The following is a 10,248-nucleotide window of genomic DNA, read 5'->3' on the forward strand; positions in this document are numbered from 1 at the left end:
ATTTAATTCCTTTTGAACAATGCTAATTGCCTGTCTGTCCTGCTGCCCCCAATACTTTTAGCCATAGACCCAGAATAAACATGTAGATCAGGTGTTCTGATGCACGTCTGACCTTGTTAGCTGAATGCTTGTTTCAGGTGTCTTATACAGTCCCTACTAAAAGCCAAGAGATCAGCATGGCTGCCAGGCAACTAGTATTGTTTAAAAAGGAAATACATATGGCAGCCATCATGTGATTTCCACTTCAGGTTCCCATTACCACCTGGACAATTCTGCAATGTTTGCCGAGAGCAATATCAACTGCCGTCCTCCATCACAAGAACATTTCACTTTTCCGTTCAACCACCTTTGGTTTCAGTGTTTTCTGAGTCACTGATACTCCAACACTCAACCTGCAAAGTAAGAAAACCTAAACTGTACTAACCACAGGTAACTGTCATTACACATAGCAAGGCATGATCCGATACAGGTCTCTCTGTACTGACCTGCATGATCTGCTGAGCATACACCGTACCAGCAAAAGCAGAAAGTAGCGGCCAAAGTAACCAGCTACAAAGAAATCAAGCATGGCTGAAGGCAAGATCCCTATGCACAACCAGCTATAGACAAGTGACATACTCATTAAGATGGTGACCCAGAATGATCACAGATGGATGTTCTGGCTCTATAAGGCTTTACACACAGATTACTAGAGAATAAATAGTTCATAAGGTCGCCCATAATCTTGGCCCTGCCTGTTATTCTCTACAGGCCAAAACAATTAGTAACCTGTGGGTAGAAAAGGTTATGCGCAGCTCCCCAAGAGTACTTCTTTCGTGTTTCCTGGTCTCCCCTTACCAGATCCAACAAACATGCAGCAAGTGTTTCCACTTATCTTCTCCTAGTCACCACTCTTGTAAGCAAATAGTAGCCCTAACAATCAGGAAAACTCTGGAAATGACAGCAACCTCTCTGAAGGCACAGCAGCACTGGGCAAGGAGAGTATCCACTTATACTGGGACTACACGGGTCGATTCTGGCGCTCAATCGTTTTTCAGAAGACAGCAAGCAATGGGCAGCGCTCACAGGCTGCAAGTGAAGTGAAAGCTCCAGAGATATGCCCAGCCCCTTGGGGCTAAATACACACCTTGAATACAAATCAGATGCAAATTATGTGCTAACACTAATCTAAATTCTAAAATTTGAATGCAAGCTGACACCCCTGGAGGCAGCTAGCCTGAAGTATACCGTATATACTCGCAAGCAAGCCGACCCGCATGTAAGCCGACCCCCCCACTTTTACCCCAAAAAACAGGAAAAAATGATTGACCCTCATGTAAGCCGGGGGTAGGAAACGCTGGCCGCGTGATCCCCCCAGTATGTCCCAGTATAGCTAGTATAGTGCCCAGTATAGGTAGGTAGTGCTCAGTATAGCAAGTAAAATGCCCCAGTATAGCTAGTATAGTGCTCAGTATAGCTAGTATAGTGCTCAGTATAGCTAGTATAGTGCTCAGTATAGCTAGTATAGTGCTCAGTATAGCTAGTATAGTGCTCATTATAGCTAGTGAAGTGCCCCAGTTTAGCTAGTATAGTGCTCAGTATAGGTAGGTAGTGCTCAGTATAGCTAGTAAAATGCCCCAGTATAGCTAGTATAGTGCTCAGTATAGCTAGTATAGTGCTCAGTATAGTGCTCAGTATAGCTAGTATAGTGCTCAGTATAGCTAGTATAGTGCTCAGTATAGCTAGTATAGTGCTCAGTATAGCTAGTGAAGTGCCCCAGTTTAGCTAGTATAGTGCTCAGTATAGTGCCCCATTATAGCTAGTATAGTGCCCTATTATAGCTAGTATAGTGCCCCCAGTATAGCTAGTATAGTGCCCCCAGTATAGCTAGTATAGTGCCCCATTATAGCTAGTATAGTGCCCCCAGTATAGCTAGTATAGTGCCCCCAGTATAGCTAGTATAGTGCCCCCAGTATAGCTAGTATAGTGCCCCCAGTATAGCTAGTATAGTGCCCCATTATAGCTAGTATAGTGCCCCATTATAGCTAGTATAGTGCCCCCAGTATAGCTAGTATAGTGCCCCCAGTATAGCTAGTATAGTGCCCCCAGTATAGCTAGTATAGTGCCCCCAGTATAGCTAGTATAGTGCCCCCAGTATAGCTAGTATAGTGCCCCATTATAGCTAGTATAGTGCCACCATTATAGTTAGTATAGTGCCCCCATTATAGCTAGTATAGTGCCCCATTATAGCTAGTATAGTGCCCCATATAGCTAGCATAGTGCCCGAGTATGGGTGGGTGGGTAGGTAGGTGCTGTCCCTCCCCGCTCCCCCTGCGGCCGCCGCTGCTGCTATTACCTTAGGCGGCGCCGCTTCCTCTATCCCCGTCCTCCTCCGGTAGTAACTCATTCACAGCAGCGCGCCTCTCGCTGCTGTGATGACGAGGAAACCATAGAGAGCGGCTTCCTGTAGCGCGATGCCGTTACTATGGGAACCGCTCTCTATGGTTTCCTCCGTCATCACAGCAGCGAGCGGCGCGCTGCTGTGAATGAGTTACCGGAGGAGGACGGGGATAGAGGCAGCGGCGCCGCCTAAGGTAATAGCAGCGGTGGCCGCGGGGGAGCGGGGAGGGACAGCACCTATCCACCCACCCACCCACCCACACATGACTCGCAAGCAAGCCGACCCCCCAACTTTTGGCCCACTTTTGGGGGGTCAAAAATTCGGCTTGCTTGCGAGTATATACGGTACTTAAGTTTTGTACAGCAGAAGGAAATGGCAGCGCTTCCAAACAGACGCTGCACCTGAATTGACTACCTGCACAGGTATGCAGAGCTCAAATAACGGGCAGGTTACACACCTTGCATTCAAAACAGGTACAGTAAAGGGGGCGTTAGCTTCAGCATAAGTTGTGCACAAATTATCCCTAATAGACTCTCCAACGGCGGTGACGTGCCCCATAGGAGAGAAACTAACCACTAATCTAGCAGTGAAACATATAAAAAAGTGAAGCATGTTCAAACAATGAAAATTGTCCAAAGAAAAAAAAAAAAAAAAAAAAAAAAAAAAAGAGGTTTTAACCCTTTTTTTTTTTTTTCTTTGGACAATTTTCATTGTTTGAACATGCTTCACTTTTTTATATGTTTCACTGCTAGATTAGTGGTTAGTTTCTCTCCTATGGGGCACGTCACCGCCGTTGGAGAGTCTATTAGGGATAATTTGTGCACAACTTATGCTGAAGCTAACACCCCCTTTACTGTACCTGTTTTGAATGCAAGGTGTGTAACCTGCCCGTTATTTGAGCTCTGCATACCTGTGCAGGTAGTCAATTCAGGTGCAGCGTCTGTTTGGAAGCGCTGCCATTTCCTTCTGCTGCTCAATCGTTTTTGCTGCTCGGTTCTCTGGGCGATTCGCTTATCTTCTGCTAGTTTTTCTTATCTTTTTCCATTGTCCTCAATGCAGAACAACCCACTAAGCTACCCGATTTGGGGGCTGGACGATCAGGTAGCCACAATCCCTGCCGCTCCTGAGGCCTGCGCTGCCCCATTTTCGTGACCTCTGAGTCACAATGCTGGAAGGAGATATCTCTCTGCCCAATGGCAGTTCAGGAAAGCCTGCATGAAAACATACATGAATATTTAGGGGGGGGGGGCGTTCCTCCCATTGCCGTCCGAGGTAGCAACAAATATTGTCGCTAATTTCGGGGCTATAATGCAGCGGTGAAGGACAGAGGCATTTCATGAGTCAGCGAACATGCCTCGGTGTCCAATCTGACACTCCCCCCCCCCCCCCCCTTTCAGGTTTTCTTTAAGGAGCCTTCCTGTGGACGTATGCAAGTTCTTGTCATATGTCAAGCAGACAGAAGTATTTCATCTCACCTTGCCTCCAGAGGCACACAGGGAGCCATCAGGTGACACAGGCTTCAATTCACGGAGCATTATCAAACGTTTATCAAACACTTTATCAAACGTTTAGTGAGATTTTACCCATGTGGTCAATTATCAAACGTTTGATAAAGTGTTTGATAAACGTTTGGTAATGCTCCGTGAATTGAGGCCACAGTCACTGTGTTCAGGTAGCCAGTGTGACCGATATGGTTTGTCTTCAGCTTACAATTGGCCAAATTCCACACCTAAAATTAAAGTATAACGTTACAAGATCAGCAGGTATTCAGCAATGCACACATTATTTGAAAAGAACTTTGCAATATTGCAAACTAATCTGGCCCATCCAATCATCTGCAGTTCAAAAAAAGAAAAAAAAAAAAAGAAAAAAAAAGGCCTTTTTTAACCACTTGAGGACCTAGGGCTTTCTACCCCTTAAGGACCGGCCACTTTTTTTCCATTCAGACCACTGCAGCTTTCACGGTTTATTGCTCGCTCATACAACCTACCACCTAAATGAATTTTGGCTCCTTTTCTTGTCACTAATAAAGCTTTCTTTTGGTGCTATTTGATTGCTCCTGCGATTTTTACTTTTTATTATATTCATCAAAAAAGACATGAATTTTGGCAAAAAAATGATTTTTTTAACTTTCTGTGCTGACATTTTTCAAATAAAGTAAAATTTCTGTATACATGCAGCGCGAAAAATGTGGACAAACATGTTTTGGATAAAAAAAAACCCATTCAGTGTATATTTATTGGTTTGGGTAAAAGTTATAGTGTTTACAAACTATGGTGCAAAAAGTGAATTTTCCCATTTTCAAGCATCTCTGACTTTTCTGACCACCTGTCATGTTTCATGAGGGGCTAGAATTCCATGATAGTATAAATACCCCCCAAATGACCCCATTTTGGAAAGAAGACATCCCAAAGTATTCACTGAGAGGCATAATGAGTTCATAGAAGATATTATTTTTTGTCACAAGTAAGCGGAAAATGACACTTTGTGACCAAAAAAAAAAAAAAAAAAAAGTTTCCATTTCTTCTAACTTGCGACAAAAAAAAATGAAATCTGCCACGGACTCACCATGCCCCTCTCTGAATACCTTGAAGGGTCTACTTTCCAAAATGGGTCATTTGTGGGGTGTTTACTGTCCTGACATTTTGGGGGGTGCTAAATTGTAAGCACCCCTGTAAAGCCTAAAGGTGCTCATTGAACTTTGGACCCCTTAGCGCAGTTAGGCTGCAAAAAAGTGCCACACGTGGTATTGCCATACTCAGGAGAAGTAGTATAATGTGTTTTGGGGTGTATTTTTACACATACCCATGCTGGGTGGGAGAAATATCTCTGTAAATGACAATTTTTAAAAAAAATTTTACACACAATTGTCCATTTACAGAGATCTTTCTCCCACTCAGCATGGGTATGTGTAAAAATACACCCCAAAACACATTATACTACTTCTCCTGAGTACGGCGATACCACATGTGTGGCACTTTTTTGCACCCTAACTGCACTAAAGGGCCCAAAGTCCAATGAGTACCTTTAGGATTTCACAGGCCATTTTGAGAAATTTCGTTTAAAGACTACTCCTCACGGTTTAGGGCCCCTAAAATGCCAGGGCAGTATAGGAACCCCACAAATGACCCCATTTTAGAAAGAAGACACCCCAAGGTATTCCGTTAGGAGTATGGTGAGTTCATAGAAGATTTTATTTTTTGTCACAAGTTAGCGGAAAATGACACTTTGTGAAAAAACACAATTAAAATCAATTTCCGCTAACTTGACAATTGTTTGATTTTTTTACACACAATTGTCCATTTACATAGAAATTTCTCCCACCCAGCATGGGTATGTGTAAAAATACACCCCAAAACACATTATACTACTTTTCCTGAGTACGGCGGTACCACATGTGTGACACTTTTTTGCAGCCTAGGTGCGCTAACGGGCCCAACGTCCTATTCACAGGTCATTTTGAGGCATTTGTTTTCTAGACTACTCCTCGCGGTTTAGGGCCCCTAAAATGCCAGGGCAGTATAGGAACCCCACAAGTGACCCCATTTTAGAAAGAAGACACCCCAAGGTATTCCGTTAGGTGTATGGCGAGTTCATAGAAGATTTTATTTTTTGTCACAAGTTAGTGAAAAATGACACTTTGTGAAAAAAAAACCAATAAAAATCAATTTCCGCTAACTTTTGACAAAAGATAAAATCTTCTATGAACTCGTCATACACCTAACAGAATACCTTGGGGTGTCTTTTTTTCTAAAATGGGGTCACTTGTGGGGTTCCTATACCGCCCTGGCATTTTACGGGCCCAAAACCGTGAGTAGTCTGGAAACCAAATGTCTCAAAATGACTGTTCAGGGGTATAAGCATCTGCAAATTTTGATGACAGGTGGTCTATGAGGGGGCGAATTTTGTGGAACCGGTCATAAGCAGGGTGGCCTTTTAGATGACAGGTTGTATTGGGCCTGATCTGATGGATAGGAGTGCTAGGGGGGTGACAGGAGGTGATTGATGGGTGTCTCAGGGGGTGGTTAGAGGGGAAAATAGATGCAATCAATGCACTGGGGAGGTGATCGGAAGGGGGTCTGAGGGGGATCTGAGGGTTTGGCCGAGTGATCAGGAGCCCACACGCGGCAAATTAGGGCCTGATCTGATGGGTAGGTGTGCTAGGGGGTGACAGGAGGTGATTGATGGGTGTCTCAAGGTGTGATTAGAGGGGGGAATAGATGCAAGCAATGCACTGGCGAGGTGATCAGGGCTGGGGTCTGAGGGCATTCTGAGGGTGTGGGCGGGTGATTGAGTGCCCTAGGGGCAGATAGGGTTCTAATCTGATAGGTAGCAGTGACAGGGGGTGATTGATGGGTAATTAGTGGGTGTTTAGGGTAGAGAACAGATGTAAACACTGCACTTGGGAGGTGATCGGACGTCGGATCTGCGGGCGATCTATTGGTGTGGGTGGGTGATCAGATTGCCCGCAAGGGGCAGGTTAGGGGCTGATTGATGGGTGGCAGTGACAGGTGGTGATTGATGGGTGGCAGTGACAGGGGGTGATTGATGGGTGATTGACAGGCGATTGACAGGTGATCAGTGGGTTATTACAGGGAAGGACAGATGTAAATAATGCCCTGGCGAATTGACAAGGGGGGTCTGAGGGCAATCTGAGCGTGTAGGCGGGTGATTGGGTGCCTGCAAAGGGGCAGATTAGGGTCTGATCTGATGGGTAACAGTGACAGGTGGTGATAGGGGGTGATTGATGGGTAATTAGTGGGTGTTTAGAGGAGAGAATAAATGGAAACACTGCGCTTGGGTGGTGATCTGATGTCGGATCTGCGGGCGATCTATTGGTGTGGGTGGGTGATCAGTTTGCCCGCAAGGGGCAGGTTAGGGGCTGATTGATGGGTGGCAGTGACAGGGGGTGATTGATGGGTGATTGACAGGTGATCAGTGGGTTATTACAGGGAAGGACAGATGTAAATAATGCCCTGGCGAATTGATAAGGGGGGGTCTGAGGGCAATCTGAGCGTGTAGGCGGGTGATTGGGTGCCCGCAAAGGGGCAGATTAGGGCCTGATCTGATAGGTGGCAGTGACAGGTGGTGATAGGGGGTGATTGATGGGTAATTAGTGGGTGTTTAGAGGAGAGAATAGATGTAAACGCTGCGCTTGGGTGGTGATCTGATGTCGGATCTGCGGGCGATCTATTGGTGTGGGTGGGTGATCAGATTGCCCGCAAGGGGCAGGTTAGGGGCTGATTGTTGGGTGGCAGTGACAGGGGGTGATTGATGGGTGATAGGTGATTGGCAGGTGATTGACAGGTGATCAGTGGGTTATTACAGGAAAGGACAGATGTAAATAATGCCCTGGCGAATTGATAAGGGGGGGGGTCTGAGGGCAATCTGAGCGTGTGGGCGGGTGATTGGGTGCCCGCAAGGGGCAGATTAGGGTCTGATCTGATAGGTAACAGTGACAGGTGGTGATAGGGGGTGATTGATGGCTAATTAGTGGGTGTTTAGAGAAGATAACAGATATAAACAATACATTTGGGAGGTAATCTGACGGCGGGTTTGCGGGCGATCTAATGGTGTGGGTGATCAGATTGCCCGCAAGGGGCAGGTTAGGGGCTGATTGATGGGTGGCAGTGACAGGGGGTGACAGGGGGTGATTGATGGGTGATTGACAGGTGATCAGTGGGTTATTACAGGGAAGAACAGATGTAATTAATGCACTGGTGAATTGATAAGGGGGGGTCAGAGGGCAATCTGAGCGTGTGGGCGGGTGATTGGGTGCCCGCAAGGGGCAGATTAGGGTCTGATCTGATAGGTAAAAGTGACAGGTGGTGATAGGGGGTGATTGATGGGTGATTGATGGGTAATTAGTGGGTGTTTAGAGGAGAGAATAGATGTAAACAATGGATTTGGGAGGTGATCTGATGTCGGATCTGCGGGCGATCTATTGGTGTGGGGGGGTGATCAGATTGCCCGCAAGGGGCAGGTTAGGGTCTGATTGATGGGTGGCAGTGACAGGGGGTGATTGACGGGTGATTGACGGGTGATTGACAGGTGATTGACAGGTGATCAGGGGGGATAGACGCATACAGTACATGGGGGGGGGGGTCTGGGGAGAATCTGAGGGGTGGGGGGTGATCAGGAGGGAGTAGGGGGCAGGGGGGGGGATAAAAAAAAATAGCGTTGACAGATAGTGACAGGGAGTGATTGATGGGTGATTAGGGGGGTGATTGGGTGCAAACAGGGGTCTGGAGGGTGGGCACGGGGGGGGTCTGGAGGGTGGGCAGGGGGGGGGGTCTGATGGGTGCTGTGGGCGATCTGGGGCAGGGGGGGGGAAAATCAGTGTGCTTGGTGCAGACTAGGGTGGCTGCAGCCTGCCCTGGTGGTCCCTCGGACACTGGGACCACCAGGGCAGGAGGCACCCTGTATAATACACTTTGTAAACATTACAAAGTGTATTATACACTTTGTATGCGGCGATCGTCGGGTTAACATCCCGCCGGCGCTTCCGTATGGCCGGCGGGATGTTGCGGCGGGTGAGCGGCGCCAGGCGGAGGATCGCGTCACGCGATCGCTCCGCCCATGCCCCAACAAGGACCGCCGCCATTTGTCTATACGGCGGTCCTTGCGGGGTCCACTTCCTGGCCGCCTCTGTGCGTTAGGCGGTCGGGAAGACCGTTAACCATGCGTTCTATTTAGGGCCAAGTTCACATACACAAAAGCAGTGCAGTTAATTTTTCACAACTGCAGATTGCCCAGCGACAAAGAGGTTGGCTGCTTTGCACATCCATGTACGTTTGCATGCTGACATGCAATGAGCTCCTGCTGTTATGGCTCCTCACACGCAAAGGCTTGTCCAAGTTTGTAGGCATCCCGAATAGTATTTCAGCGCAAGTTTATACAACAAGTTAGCACCATAACCAAGATGCTGCCCACAGGACCAAAGAACAATAACTGACCTTCCAGCATAACAAACCAATGCACCAATAGGTTTCAAATTTATGGCATGGCAGTAGATCTGCTGCAGCACAGCTGTCGACCGATGGTAAGCTGCCAGGCAGTCTATTGGGCCAATTAATGTGCGGGGATCTCATCTTACAAAGTCACTGGAACTGACTGGGTCCAGGGTGGGTAAAAACACCCCACAAATAACCCCATTTTGGAAAGTAGACACCCCAAAGTCATCAGAGAGGGGCATGGTGAGTCCGTGGCAGATTTCATTTTTTTTTGTCACAAGTTAGCAAAAATTGAACCTTTTTTTTAATATATTTTTTGTCACAAAGTGTCATTTTCCGCTAACTTGTGACAAAAAATGAAATCTTCTATTAACTCACCATGCCTCTTAGTGAATACTTTGCGATGTCTTCTTTCCAAAAAACGGTCATTTGGGGGGGTATTTTTAATATCCTGGAATTTTAGCACCTCATAAAACATGACAGGTGCTCAGAAAAGTCAGAGATACTTCAAAATGGGAAAATTCACTTATGGCACCATAGTTTGTAAACGCTATAACTTTTACCCAAACCAATAAATATACACTGAATGTTTTTTGTTTTTTTATTTTTAAAGACATGTAGCACAATAAATTTGGACAAAAATGTATATAGAAATTTTACTTTATTTGAAAAATGTCAGCACAAAAATTTAAAGAATTCATTTTTTTGACAAAACTCATGTCTTTTTTTGATGAATATAATAAAATCGCAGCAGCAATCAAACAGCACCAAAAGAAAGCTGTATTAGTGACAAGAAAAGGAGGTAAAATTCATTTAGATAGTAGGTTGCATGACCGAGCAATAAACCGTTAAAGCTGCAGTGGTCTGAATAGAAAAAAATGCTCTGGTCCTTAACCTCCTTGCCGGTTATCCCGA

General features: G+C 46.1%; 1 long non-coding RNA gene across 3 annotated transcripts in view; it reads right to left on the bottom strand.

Annotated features, from left to right (window-relative positions):
- LOC137531650 (uncharacterized) overlaps positions 1-10,248 on the bottom strand; it is a 54,033-nt gene that overhangs the window by 16,344 nt on the left and 27,441 nt on the right. Inside the window, exon 1 of one of the 3 annotated variants that reach the window (XR_011023698.1) lies at positions 3,856-3,902. The exons of the other annotated variants lie outside the window; for them this stretch is intronic. This is a non-coding gene — a long non-coding RNA (uncharacterized lncRNA). Of the gene's footprint in view, positions 1-3,855; positions 3,903-10,248 lie in introns of those variants that run through there. 3 annotated transcript variants of the gene reach the window in all.

This window comes from Hyperolius riggenbachi, chromosome 9, assembly GCF_040937935.1.
Source record: "Hyperolius riggenbachi isolate aHypRig1 chromosome 9, aHypRig1.pri, whole genome shotgun sequence".
In the NCBI taxonomy this organism is placed as follows: Eukaryota; Metazoa; Chordata; class Amphibia; order Anura; family Hyperoliidae; genus Hyperolius; species Hyperolius riggenbachi.